Source organism: Schistocerca gregaria, chromosome 6, assembly GCF_023897955.1.
Source record: "Schistocerca gregaria isolate iqSchGreg1 chromosome 6, iqSchGreg1.2, whole genome shotgun sequence".
Classification (NCBI taxonomy): Eukaryota; Metazoa; Arthropoda; class Insecta; order Orthoptera; family Acrididae; genus Schistocerca; species Schistocerca gregaria.
This window is the reverse complement of record NC_064925.1, coordinates 581997293-582011044: the sequence shown is the minus strand read 5'-3', so window position 1 is coordinate 582011044 and position 13752 is coordinate 581997293.

Here is a 13752-nt window from a genome sequence, read left to right as displayed (position 1 = left end):
GAAGAGCGGCCAATGTGACGATCTGGCTTAACTCGATTCGATAACAAATGACGAAAACGGACTGATTTCTCAGGATTTTACTACATATGAACACTTTTCACATTCTCCCGTGCAACTCGGATGCTAGTCCTCCTTTCATGCAGAATCTTAAGGTCCTAGCTCATGTCCAAGGCACCAAAGCCAGCTAAAAAGTCAATAATCGATACCTAAAACATGAATTGTACTACTTCTTACTGGCTATTACATCAACTTAAAAGCTTCATCTGTGTTCTACTATGGTGATTTTAGTGTCTCCGCATACCGCAGCACGCGACATAGCTTTGCAGACGATAAGTACAAGCGTTTCAGAGAGAAGAGCGGCCAATGTGACGATCTGGCTTTAAGTCGATTCGATAACAAATGACGAAAACGGAAGGATTTCTAAGGTTTTTACTACATATGAACACTTTTCACATTCTCCCGCGCAACGCGGCTGCTAGTCCTCCTTTCATGCAGAAATTTAAGGTCTTAGCTCATGTCCAAGGCACCAAAGCCAGCTAAGAAGTCAATAATCGATACCTAAAACTTGAATTGTACTACTTCTTACTGGCAATTACATCAACTTAGAAGCTTCATCTGTGTTCTACTATGGTGCTTTGAGTGTCTCCACATACCGCAGCACGCGACATAGCTTTGCAGACGATAAGTACAAGCGTTTCGGAGAGAAGAGCGGCCAATGTGACGATCTGCCTTTAAGTCGATTCGATAACAAATGACGAAAATGGACGGATTTCTCAGGTTTTTACTACATATGAACACTTTTCACATTCTCCCGTGCAACTCGGCTGCTAGTCCTCCTTTCATGCAGAATCTTAAGGTCCTAGCTCATGTCCAAGTCACCAAAGCCAGCTAAAAAGTCAATAATCGATACCTAAAACATGAATTGTACTACTTCTTACTGGCTATTACATCAACTTAGAAGCTTCATCTGTGTTCTACTATGGTGCTTTTCCTGTTTCCGCCTACGGCAACACGAGACATAGCTTTGCAGACGATAAGTACAACCGTTTCCGAGAGCAGAACAGCCAATGTGACGATCTGGCTTTAAGTCGATTCGATAACAAATGACGAAGATGGACGGATTTCTCTGGTTTTTACTACATATGAACATTTTTCCCATTCTTCCCTGCAACTCGGCTGCTAGTCCTCCTTTCATGCAGAATCTTAAGGTCCTAGCTCATGTCCAAGGCACCAAAGCCAGCTAAAAAGTCAATAATCGATACCTAAAACTTGAATTGTACTACTTCTTACTTGCTATTACATCAACTTAGAAGCTTGATCTGTGTTCTACTATGGTGATTTTAGTGTCTCCGAATACCGCAGCACGCGACACAGCTTTGCAGACGATAGGTACAAGCGTTTCAGAAAGAACAGCGGATAATGTGACTATCTGGCTTTACGTCGATTCGATAACAAATGACGAAAACGGACGGATGTCTCAGGTTTTTACTGCATATGAACACTTTTCACATTCTCCCGTGCAACTCGGCTGCTAGTCCTCCTTTCATGCTGAATCTTAAGGTCCTAGCTCATGTCCAAGGCACCAAAGCCAGCTAAAAAGTCAATAATCGATACCTAAAACTAGAATTGTACTACTTCTTACTGGCTATTACATCAACTTAGAAGCTTGATCTATGTTCTACTATGGTGATTTTAGTGTCTCCGCATACCGCAGCACGCGACATAGCTTTGCAGGCGATAAGTACAACCGTTTCAGTGAGAAGGGCGGCCAATGTGACGATCTGGCTTTACGTCGATTCGATAACAAATGACGAAAACGGACGGATTTCTCAGGTTTTTACTAAATATGAACACTTTTCACATTCTCCCCTGCAACTCGGCTGCTAGTCCTCCTTTCATGCAGAATCTTAAGGTCCTAGCCCATGTCCAAGGCACCAAAGCCAGCTAAAAAGACAATAATCGATATCTAAAACTTAAATTGGACTACTTCTTACTGGCTATTACATCAACTTAGAAGCTTCATCTGTGTTCTACTATGGTGCTTTTCCTGTTTCCGCCTACGGCAACACGCGACATAGCTTTGCAGACGATAAGTACAACCGTTTCCGAGAGCAGAGCGGCCAATGTGACAATCTATCTTTAAGTCGATTCGATAACAAATGACGAAAACGGACGGATTTCTCAGGTTTTTACTACATATGAAAACTTTTCACATTCTCCCCTGCAACTCGGCTGCTAGTCCTCCTTTCATGCAGAATCTTAAGGTCCTAGCTCATGTCCAAGGCAACAAAGCCAGCTAAAATGTCAATAATCGATACCTAAAACTTTAATTGTACTACTTCTTACTGGCTATTACATCAACTTAGAAGCTTCATCTGTGTTCTACTATGGTGCTTTTAGTGTCTCCACATACCGCAGTACGCGACATAGCTCTGCAGACGATAAGTACAAGCGTTTCAGAGAGAAGAGCGGCAATGTGACGATCTGGCTTTAAGTCGATTCGATAACAAATGACGAAAACGGACGGATTTCTAAGGTTTTTACTACATATGAACACTTTTAACATTCTCCCGTGCAACTCGGCTGCTAGTCCTCCTTTCATGCAGAATGTTAAGGTCCTAGCTCTTGTCCAAGGCACCAAAGCCAGCTAAAAAGTCAATAATCGATACCTAAAACTTGAATTGGATTACTTCTTACTGGCTATTACATCAACTTAGAAGCTTGAACTGTGTTCTACTATGGTGAGTGCAGTGTCTCCGCATACCGCAGCACGCGACATAGCTTTGCAGACGATAAGTACAAGCGTTTCGGAGAGAAGAGCGGCCAATGTGACGATCTGGCTTTAAGTCGATTCGATAACAAATGACGAAAATGGACGGATTTCTAAGGTTTTTACTACATATGAACACTTTTAACATTCTCCCGTGCAACTCGGCTGCTAGTCCTCCTTTCATGCAGAATGTTAAGGTCCTAGCTCATGTCCAAGGCACCAAAGCCAGCTAAAAAGTCAATAATCGATACCTAAAACTTGAATTGTACTACTTCTTACTGGCTATTACATCCACTTAGAAGCTTCATCTGTGTTCTACTATGATGCTTTTAGTGTCTCCACATACCGCAGCACGCGACATAGCTTTGCAGACGATAAGTACAAGAGTTTCAGAAGGAAGAGCGGCCAATGTGACGATCTGGCTTAACTCGATTCGATAACAAATGACGAAAACGGACTGATTTCTCAGGATTTTACTACATATGAACACTTTTCACATTCTCCCGTGCAACTCGGATGCTAGTCCTCCTTTCATGCAGAATCTTAAGGTCCTAGCTCATGTCCAAGGCACCAAAGCCAGCTAAAAAGTCAATAATCGATACCTAAAACATGAATTGTACTACTTCTTACTGGCTATTACATCAACTTAAAAGCTTCATCTGTGTTCTACTATGGTGATTTTAGTGTCTCCGCATACCGCAGCACGCGACATAGCTTTGCAGACGATAAGTACAAGCGTTTCAGAGAGAAGAGCGGCCAATGTGACGATCTGGCTTTAAGTCGATTCGATAACAAATGACGAAAACGGAAGGATTTCTAAGGTTTTTACTACATATGAACACTTTTCACATTCTCCCGCGCAACGCGGCTGCTAGTCCTCCTTTCATGCAGAAATTTAAGGTCTTAGCTCATGTCCAAGGCACCAAAGCCAGCTAAGAAGTCAATAATCGATACCTAAAACTTGAATTGTACTACTTCTTACTGGCAATTACATCAACTTAGAAGCTTCATCTGTGTTCTACTATGGTGCTTTGAGTGTCTCCACATACCGCAGCACGCGACATAGCTTTGCAGACGATAAGTACAAGCGTTTCGGAGAGAAGAGCGGCCAATGTGACGATCTGCCTTTAAGTCGATTCGATAACAAATGACGAAAATGGACGGATTTCTCAGGTTTTTACTACATATGAACACTTTTCACATTCTCCCGTGCAACTCGGCTGCTAGTCCTCCTTTCATGCAGAATCTTAAGGTCCTAGCTCATGTCCAAGTCACCAAAGCCAGCTAAAAAGTCAATAATCGATACCTAAAACATGAATTGTACTACTTCTTACTGGCTATTACATCAACTTAGAAGCTTCATCTGTGTTCTACTATGGTGCTTTTCCTGTTTCCGCCTACGGCAACACGAGACATAGCTTTGCAGACGATAAGTACAACCGTTTCCGAGAGCAGAACAGCCAATGTGACGATCTGGCTTTAAGTCGATTCGATAACAAATGACGAAGATGGACGGATTTCTCTGGTTTTTACTACATATGAACATTTTTCCCATTCTTCCCTGCAACTCGGCTGCTAGTCCTCCTTTCATGCAGAATCTTAAGGTCCTAGCTCATGTCCAAGGCACCAAAGCCAGCTAAAAAGTCAATAATCGATACCTAAAACTTGAATTGTACTACTTCTTACTTGCTATTACATCAACTTAGAAGCTTGATCTGTGTTCTACTATGGTGATTTTAGTGTCTCCGAATACCGCAGCACGCGACACAGCTTTGCAGACGATAGGTACAAGCGTTTCAGAAAGAACAGCGGATAATGTGACTATCTGGCTTTACGTCGATTCGATAACAAATGACGAAAACGGACGGATGTCTCAGGTTTTTACTGCATATGAACACTTTTCACATTCTCCCGTGCAACTCGGCTGCTAGTCCTCCTTTCATGCTGAATCTTAAGGTCCTAGCTCATGTCCAAGGCACCAAAGCCAGCTAAAAAGTCAATAATCGATACCTAAAACTAGAATTGTACTACTTCTTACTGGCTATTACATCAACTTAGAAGCTTGATCTATGTTCTACTATGGTGATTTTAGTGTCTCCGCATACCGCAGCACGCGACATAGCTTTGCAGGCGATAAGTACAACCGTTTCAGTGAGAAGGGCGGCCAATGTGACGATCTGGCTTTACGTCGATTCGATAACAAATGACGAAAACGGACGGATTTCTCAGGTTTTTACTACATATGAAAACTTTTCACATTCTCCCCTGCAACTCGGCTGCTAGTCCTCCTTTCATGCAGAATCTTAAGGTCCTAGCTCATGTCCAAGGCAACAAAGCCAGCTAAAATGTCAATAATCGATACCTAAAACTTTAATTGTACTACTTCTTACTGGCTATTACATCAACTTAGAAGCTTCATCTGTGTTCTACTATGGTGCTTTTAGTGTCTCCACATACCGCAGTACGCGACATAGCTCTGCAGACGATAAGTACAAGCGTTTCAGAGAGAAGAGCGGCAATGTGACGATCTGGCTTTAAGTCGATTCGATAACAAATGACGAAAACGGACGGATTTCTAAGGTTTTTACTACATATGAACACTTTTAACATTCTCCCGTGCAACTCGGCTGCTAGTCCTCCTTTCATGCAGAATGTTAAGGTCCTAGCTCTTGTCCAAGGCACCAAAGCCAGCTAAAAAGTCAATAATCGATACCTAAAACTTGAATTGGATTACTTCTTACTGGCTATTACATCAACTTAGAAGCTTGAACTGTGTTCTACTATGGTGAGTGCAGTGTCTCCGCATACCGCAGCACGCGACATAGCTTTGCAGACGATAAGTACAAGCGTTTCGGAGAGAAGAGCGGCCAATGTGACGATCTGGCTTTAAGTCGATTCGATAACAAATGACGAAAATGGACGGATTTCTAAGGTTTTTACTACATATGAACACTTTTAACATTCTCCCGTGCAACTCGGCTGCTAGTCCTCCTTTCATGCAGAATCTTAAGGTCCTAGCTCATGTCCAAGGCACCAAAGCCAGCTAAAAAGTCAATAATCGATACCTAAAACTTGAATTGTACTACTTCTTACTGGCTATTACATCCACTTAGAAGCTTCATCTGTGTTCTACTATGATGCTTTTAGTGTCTCCACATACCGCAGCACGCGACATAGCTTTGCAGACGATAAGTACAAGAGTTTCAGAAGGAAGAGCGGCCAATGTGACGATCTGGCTTAACTCGATTCGATAACAAATGACGAAAACGGACTGATTTCTCAGGATTTTACTACATATGAACACTTTTCACATTCTCCCGTGCAACTCGGATGCTAGTCCTCCTTTCATGCAGAATCTTAAGGTCCTAGCTCATGTCCAAGGCACCAAAGCCAGCTAAAAAGTCAATAATCGATACCTAAAACATGAATTGTACTACTTCTTACTGGCTATTACATCAACTTAAAAGCTTCATCTGTGTTCTACTATGGTGATTTTAGTGTCTCCGCATACCGCAGCACGCGACATAGCTTTGCAGACGATAAGTACAAGCGTTTCAGAGAGAAGAGCGGCCAATGTGACGATCTGGCTTTAAGTCGATTCGATAACAAATGACGAAAACGGAAGGATTTCTAAGGTTTTTACTACATATGAACACTTTTCACATTCTCCCGCGCAACGCGGCTGCTAGTCCTCCTTTCATGCAGAAATTTAAGGTCTTAGCTCATGTCCAAGGCACCAAAGCCAGCTAAGAAGTCAATAATCGATACCTAAAACTTGAATTGTACTACTTCTTACTGGCAATTACATCAACTTAGAAGCTTCATCTGTGTTCTACTATGGTGCTTTGAGTGTCTCCACATACCGCAGCACGCGACATAGCTTTGCAGACGATAAGTACAAGCGTTTCGGAGAGAAGAGCGGCCAATGTGACGATCTGCCTTTAAGTCGATTCGATAACAAATGACGAAAATGGACGGATTTCTCAGGTTTTTACTACATATGAACACTTTTCACATTCTCCCGTGCAACTCGGCTGCTAGTCCTCCTTTCATGCAGAATCTTAAGGTCCTAGCTCATGTCCAAGTCACCAAAGCCAGCTAAAAAGTCAATAATCGATACCTAAAACATGAATTGTACTACTTCTTACTGGCTATTACATCAACTTAGAAGCTTCATCTGTGTTCTACTATGGTGCTTTTCCTGTTTCCGCCTACGGCAACACGAGACATAGCTTTGCAGACGATAAGTACAACCGTTTCCGAGAGCAGAACAGCCAATGTGACGATCTGGCTTTAAGTCGATTCGATAACAAATGACGAAGATGGACGGATTTCTCTGGTTTTTACTACATATGAACATTTTTCCCATTCTTCCCTGCAACTCGGCTGCTAGTCCTCCTTTCATGCAGAATCTTAAGGTCCTAGCTCATGTCCAAGGCACCAAAGCCAGCTAAAAAGTCAATAATCGATACCTAAAACTTGAATTGTACTACTTCTTACTTGCTATTACATCAACTTAGAAGCTTGATCTGTGTTCTACTATGGTGATTTTAGTGTCTCCGAATACCGCAGCACGCGACACAGCTTTGCAGACGATAGGTACAAGCGTTTCAGAAAGAACAGCGGATAATGTGACTATCTGGCTTTACGTCGATTCGATAACAAATGACGAAAACGGACGGATGTCTCAGGTTTTTACTGCATATGAACACTTTTCACATTCTCCCGTGCAACTCGGCTGCTAGTCCTCCTTTCATGCTGAATCTTAAGGTCCTAGCTCATGTCCAAGGCACCAAAGCCAGCTAAAAAGTCAATAATCGATACCTAAAACTAGAATTGTACTACTTCTTACTGGCTATTACATCAACTTAGAAGCTTGATCTATGTTCTACTATGGTGATTTTAGTGTCTCCGCATACCGCAGCACGCGACATAGCTTTGCAGGCGATAAGTACAACCGTTTCAGTGAGAAGGGCGGCCAATGTGACGATCTGGCTTTACGTCGATTCGATAACAAATGACGAAAACGGACGGATTTCTCAGGTTTTTACTAAATATGAACACTTTTCACATTCTCCCCTGCAACTCGGCTGCTAGTCCTCCTTTCATGCAGAATCTTAAGGTCCTAGCCCATGTCCAAGGCACCAAAGCCAGCTAAAAAGACAATAATCGATATCTAAAACTTAAATTGGACTACTTCTTACTGGCTATTACATCAACTTAGAAGCTTCATCTGTGTTCTACTATGGTGCTTTTCCTGTTTCCGCCTACGGCAACACGCGACATAGCTTTGCAGACGATAAGTACAACCGTTTCCGAGAGCAGAGCGGCCAATGTGACAATCTATCTTTAAGTCGATTCGATAACAAATGACGAAAACGGACGGATTTCTCAGGTTTTTACTACATATGAAAACTTTTCACATTCTCCCCTGCAACTCGGCTGCTAGTCCTCCTTTCATGCAGAATCTTAAGGTCCTAGCTCATGTCCAAGGCAACAAAGCCAGCTAAAATGTCAATAATCGATACCTAAAACTTTAATTGTACTACTTCTTACTGGCTATTACATCAACTTAGAAGCTTCATCTGTGTTCTACTATGGTGCTTTTAGTGTCTCCACATACCGCAGTACGCGACATAGCTCTGCAGACGATAAGTACAAGCGTTTCAGAGAGAAGAGCGGCAATGTGACGATCTGGCTTTAAGTCGATTCGATAACAAATGACGAAAACGGACGGATTTCTAAGGTTTTTACTACATATGAACACTTTTAACATTCTCCCGTGCAACTCGGCTGCTAGTCCTCCTTTCATGCAGAATGTTAAGGTCCTAGCTCATGTCCAAGGCACCAAAGCCAGCTAAAAAGTCAATAATCGATACCTAAAACTTGAATTGGATTACTTCTTACTGGCTATTACATCAACTTAGAAGCTTGAACTGTGTTCTACTATGGTGAGTGCAGTGTCTCCGCATACCGCAGCACGCGACATAGCTTTGCAGACGATAAGTACAAGCGTTTCGGAGAGAAGAGCGGCCAATGTGACGATCTGGCTTTAAGTCGATTCGATAACAAATGACGAAAATGGACGGATTTCTAAGGTTTTTACTACATATGAACACTTTTAACATTCTCCCGTGCAACTCGGCTGCTAGTCCTCCTTTCATGCAGAATGTTAAGGTCCTAGCTCATGTCCAAGGCACCAAAGCCAGCTAAAAAGTCAATAATCGATACCTAAAACTTGAATTGTACTACTTCTTACTGGCTATTACATCCACTTAGAAGCTTCATCTGTGTTCTACTATGATGCTTTTAGTGTCTCCACATACCGCAGCACGCGACATAGCTTTGCAGACGATAAGTACAAGAGTTTCAGAAGGAAGAGCGGCCAATGTGACGATCTGGCTTAACTCGATTCGATAACAAATGACGAAAACGGACTGATTTCTCAGGATTTTACTACATATGAACACTTTTCACATTCTCCCGTGCAACTCGGATGCTAGTCCTCCTTTCATGCAGAATCTTAAGGTCCTAGCTCATGTCCAAGGCACCAAAGCCAGCTAAAAAGTCAATAATCGATACCTAAAACATGAATTGTACTACTTCTTACTGGCTATTACATCAACTTAAAAGCTTCATCTGTGTTCTACTATGGTGATTTTAGTGTCTCCGCATACCGCAGCACGCGACATAGCTTTGCAGACGATAAGTACAAGCGTTTCAGAGAGAAGAGCGGCCAATGTGACGATCTGGCTTTAAGTCGATTCGATAACAAATGACGAAAACGGAAGGATTTCTAAGGTTTTTACTACATATGAACACTTTTCACATTCTCCCGCGCAACGCGGCTGCTAGTCCTTTCATGCAGAAATTTAAGGTCTTAGCTCATGTCCAAGGCACCAAAGCCAGCTAAGAAGTCAATAATCGATACCTAAAACTTGAATTGTACTACTTCTTACTGGCAATTACATCAACTTAGAAGCTTCATCTGTGTTCTACTATGGTGCTTTTAGTGTCTCCACATACCGCAGCACGCGACATAGCTTTGCAGACGATTAGTACAACCGTTTCAGAGAGAAGAGCGGCCAATGTGACGATCTGGCTTTAAGTCGATTCGATAACAAATGACGAAAACGGACTGATTTCTCAGGATTTTACTACATATGAACACTTTTCACATTCTCCCGTGCAACTCGGCTGCTAGTCCTCCTTTCATGCAGAATCTTAAGGTCCTAGCTCATGTCCAAGGCACCAAAGCCAGCTAAAAAGTCAATAATCGATACCTAAAACTTGAATTGGATTACTTCTTACTGGCTATTACATCAACTTAGATGCTTCATCTGTGTTCTCCTATGGTGATTTTAGTGTCTCCGCTTACCGCAGCACGCGACATAGCATTGCAGACGATAAGTACAACCGTTTCAGAGAGAAGGGCGGCCAATGTGACGATCTGGCTTTAAGTCGATTCGATAACAAATGACGAAAATGGACGGATTTCTAAGGTTTTTACTACATATGAACACTTTTCCCATTCTCCCGTGCAACGCGGCAGCTAGTCCTCCTTTCATGCAGAATGTTAAGGTCCTAGCTCATGACCAAGGCACCAACGAAAGCTAAAAAGTCAATAATCGATACCTAACACTTGAATTGGACTACTTCTTACTGGCTATTACATCAACTTAGAAGCTTGAACTGTGTTCTAATATGGTGAGTGCAGTGTCTCCGCATACCGCAGCACGCGACATAGCTTTGCAGACGATAAGTACAAGCGTTTCGGAGAGAAGAGCGGCCAATGTGACGATCTGCCTTTAAGTCGATTCGATAACAAATGACGAAAATGGACGGATTTCTCAGGTTTTTACTACATATGAACACTTTTCACATTCTCCCGTGCAACTCGGCTGCTAGTCCTCCTTTCATGCAGAATCTTAAGGTCCTAGCTCATGTCCAAGTCACCAAAGCCAGCTAAAAAGTCAATAATCGATACCTAAAACATGAATTGTACTACTTCTTACTGGCTATTACATCAACTTAGAAGCTTCATCTGTGTTCTACTATGGTGCTTTTCCTGTTTCCGCCTACGGCAACACGAGACATAGCTTTGCAGACGATAAGTACAACCGTTTCCGAGAGCAGAACAGCCAATGTGACGATCTGGCTTTAAGTCGATTCGATAACAAATGACGAAGATGGACGGATTTCTCTGGTTTTTACTACATATGAACATTTTTCCCATTCTTCCCTGCAACTCGGCTGCTAGTCCTCCTTTCATGCAGAATCTTAAGGTCCTAGCTCATGTCCAAGGCACCAAAGCCAGCTAAAAAGTCAATAATCGATACCTAAAACTTGAATTGTACTACTTCTTACTGGCTATTACATCAACTTAGAAGCTTGAACTGTGTTCTAATATGGTGAGTGCAGTGTCTCCGCATACCGCAGCACGCGACATAGCTTTGCAGACGATAAGTACAAGCGTTTCGGAGATAAGAGCGGCCAATGTGACGATCTGCCTTTAAGTCGATTCGATAACAAATGACGAAAATGGACGGATTTCTCAGGTTTTTACTACATATGAACACTTTTCACATTCTCCCGTGCAACTCGGCTGCTAGTCCTCCTTTCATGCAGAATCTTAAGGTCCTAGCTCATGTCCAAGTCACCAAAGCCAGCTAAAAAGTCAATAATCGATACCTAAAACATGAATTGTACTACTTCTTACTGGCTATTACATCAACTTAGAAGCTTCATCTGTGTTCTACTATGGTGCTTTTCCTGTTTCCGCCTACGGCAACACGAGACATAGCTTTGCAGACGATAAGTACAACCGTTTCAGAGAGAAGAGCGGCCAATGTGACGATCTGGCTTTAAGTAGATTCGATAAAAAATGACGAAAACGGACGGATTTCTCAGGTTTTTACTACATATGAACACTTTTCACATTCTCCCCTGCAACTCGGCTGCTAGTCCTCTTTTCATGCAGAATCTTAAGGTCCTAGCTCATGTCCAAGGCACCAAAGCCAGCTAAAAAGTCAAAAATCGATACCTAAAACTTGAATTGTACTACTTCTTACTGGCTATTACATCAACTTAGATGCTTGAACTGTGTTCTATTATGGTGAGTGCAGTGTCTCCGGATACCGCAGCACGCGACATAGCTTTGCAGACGATAAGTACAAGCGTTTCGGAGAGAAGAGCGGCCAATGTGACGATCTGGCTTTAACTCGATTCGATAACAAATGACGAAAACGGAAGGATTTCTAAGGTTTTTACTACATATGAACACTTTTCACATTCTCCCGTGCAACGCGGCTACTAGTCCTCCTTTAATGCAGAAATTTAAGGTCCTAGCTCATGTCCAAGGCAACAAAGCCAGCTAAAAAGTCAATAATCGATACCTAAAACTTGAATTGTACTACTTCTTACTGGCTATTACATCAACTTAGAAGCTTCATCTGTGTTCTACTATGGTGATTTTAGTGTCTCCACATACCGTAGCACGCGACATAGCTTTGCAGACGATAAGTACAACCGTTTCAGAGAGAAGAGCGGCCAATGTGACGATCTGGCATTAAGTCGATTCGATAACAAATGACGAAAACGGACGGATATCTCAGGTTTTTACTACATATGAACACTTTTCACATTCTCCCCTGCAACTCGGCTGCTAGACCTCCTTTCATGCACAATCTTAAGGTCCTAGCTCATGTCCAAGGCACCAAAGCCAGCTAAAAAGTCAATAATCGATACTTAAAACTTGAATTGTACTACTTCTTTCTGGCTATTACATCAACTTAGAAGCTTGAACTGTGTTCTACTATGGTGAGTGCAGTGTCTCCGGATACCGCAGCACGCGACATAGCTTTGCAGACGATAAGTACAAGCGTTTCGGAGAGAAGAGCGGCCAATGTGACGATCTGGCTTTAAGTCGATTCGATAACAAATGACGAAAATGGACGGATTTCTAAGGTTTTTACTACATATGAACACTTTTCACATTCTCCCGTGCAACTCGGCTGCTAGTCCTCCTTTCATGCAGAATCTTAAGGTCCTAGCTCGTGTCCAAGGCAACAAAGCCAGCTAAAAATTCAATAATCGATAGCTAAAACTTGAATTGTACTACTTCTTACTGGCTATTACATCAACTTAGAAGCTTCATCTGAGTTCTACTATGGTGATTTTAGTGTCTCCACATACCGCAGTAAGCGACATAGCTTTGCAGACGATAAGTACAACCGTTTCCGAGAGCAGAGCGGCCAACTTGACGATCTGGCTTTAAGTCGATTCGATAACAAATGACGAAAACGGACGGATTTCTCAGGTTTTTACTACATATGAACACTTTTCACATTCTCCCTTGCAACTCGGCTGCTAGTCCTCCTTTCATGCAGAATCTTAAGGTCCTAGCTCATGTCCAAGGCACCAAAGCCAGCTAAAAAGTCAATAATCGATACCTAAAACTTGAATTCTACTACTTCTTACTGGCTATTACATCAACTTAGAAGCTTCATCTGTGTTCTACTAGGGTGATTTTAGTGTCTCCGCATACCGCAGCACGCGACATAGTTTTGCAGGCGATAAGTACAAACTGTTTCAGAGAGAAGAGCGGCCAATGTGACGATCTGGCTTTAAGTCGATTCGATAACAAATGACGAAAACGGACGGATTTCTCAGGTTTTTAATACATATGAACACTTTTCACATTCTCCCGTGCAACTGGGCTGCTAGTCCTCCTTTTATGCAGAATCTTAAAATCCTAGCTCATGTTCAAGGCACCAAAGCCAGATAAAAAGTCAATAATCGATACCTAAATCTTGAATTGGACTACTTCTTACTGGCTATTACATCAACTTAGAAGCATCATCTGTGTTCTACTATGGTGCTTTTAGTGTCTCCGCATATTGCAGCACGCGACATAGCTCTGTAGACGATAAGTACAACCGTTTCAGAGAGAAGAGCGGCCAATGTGACGATCTGGCTTTAAG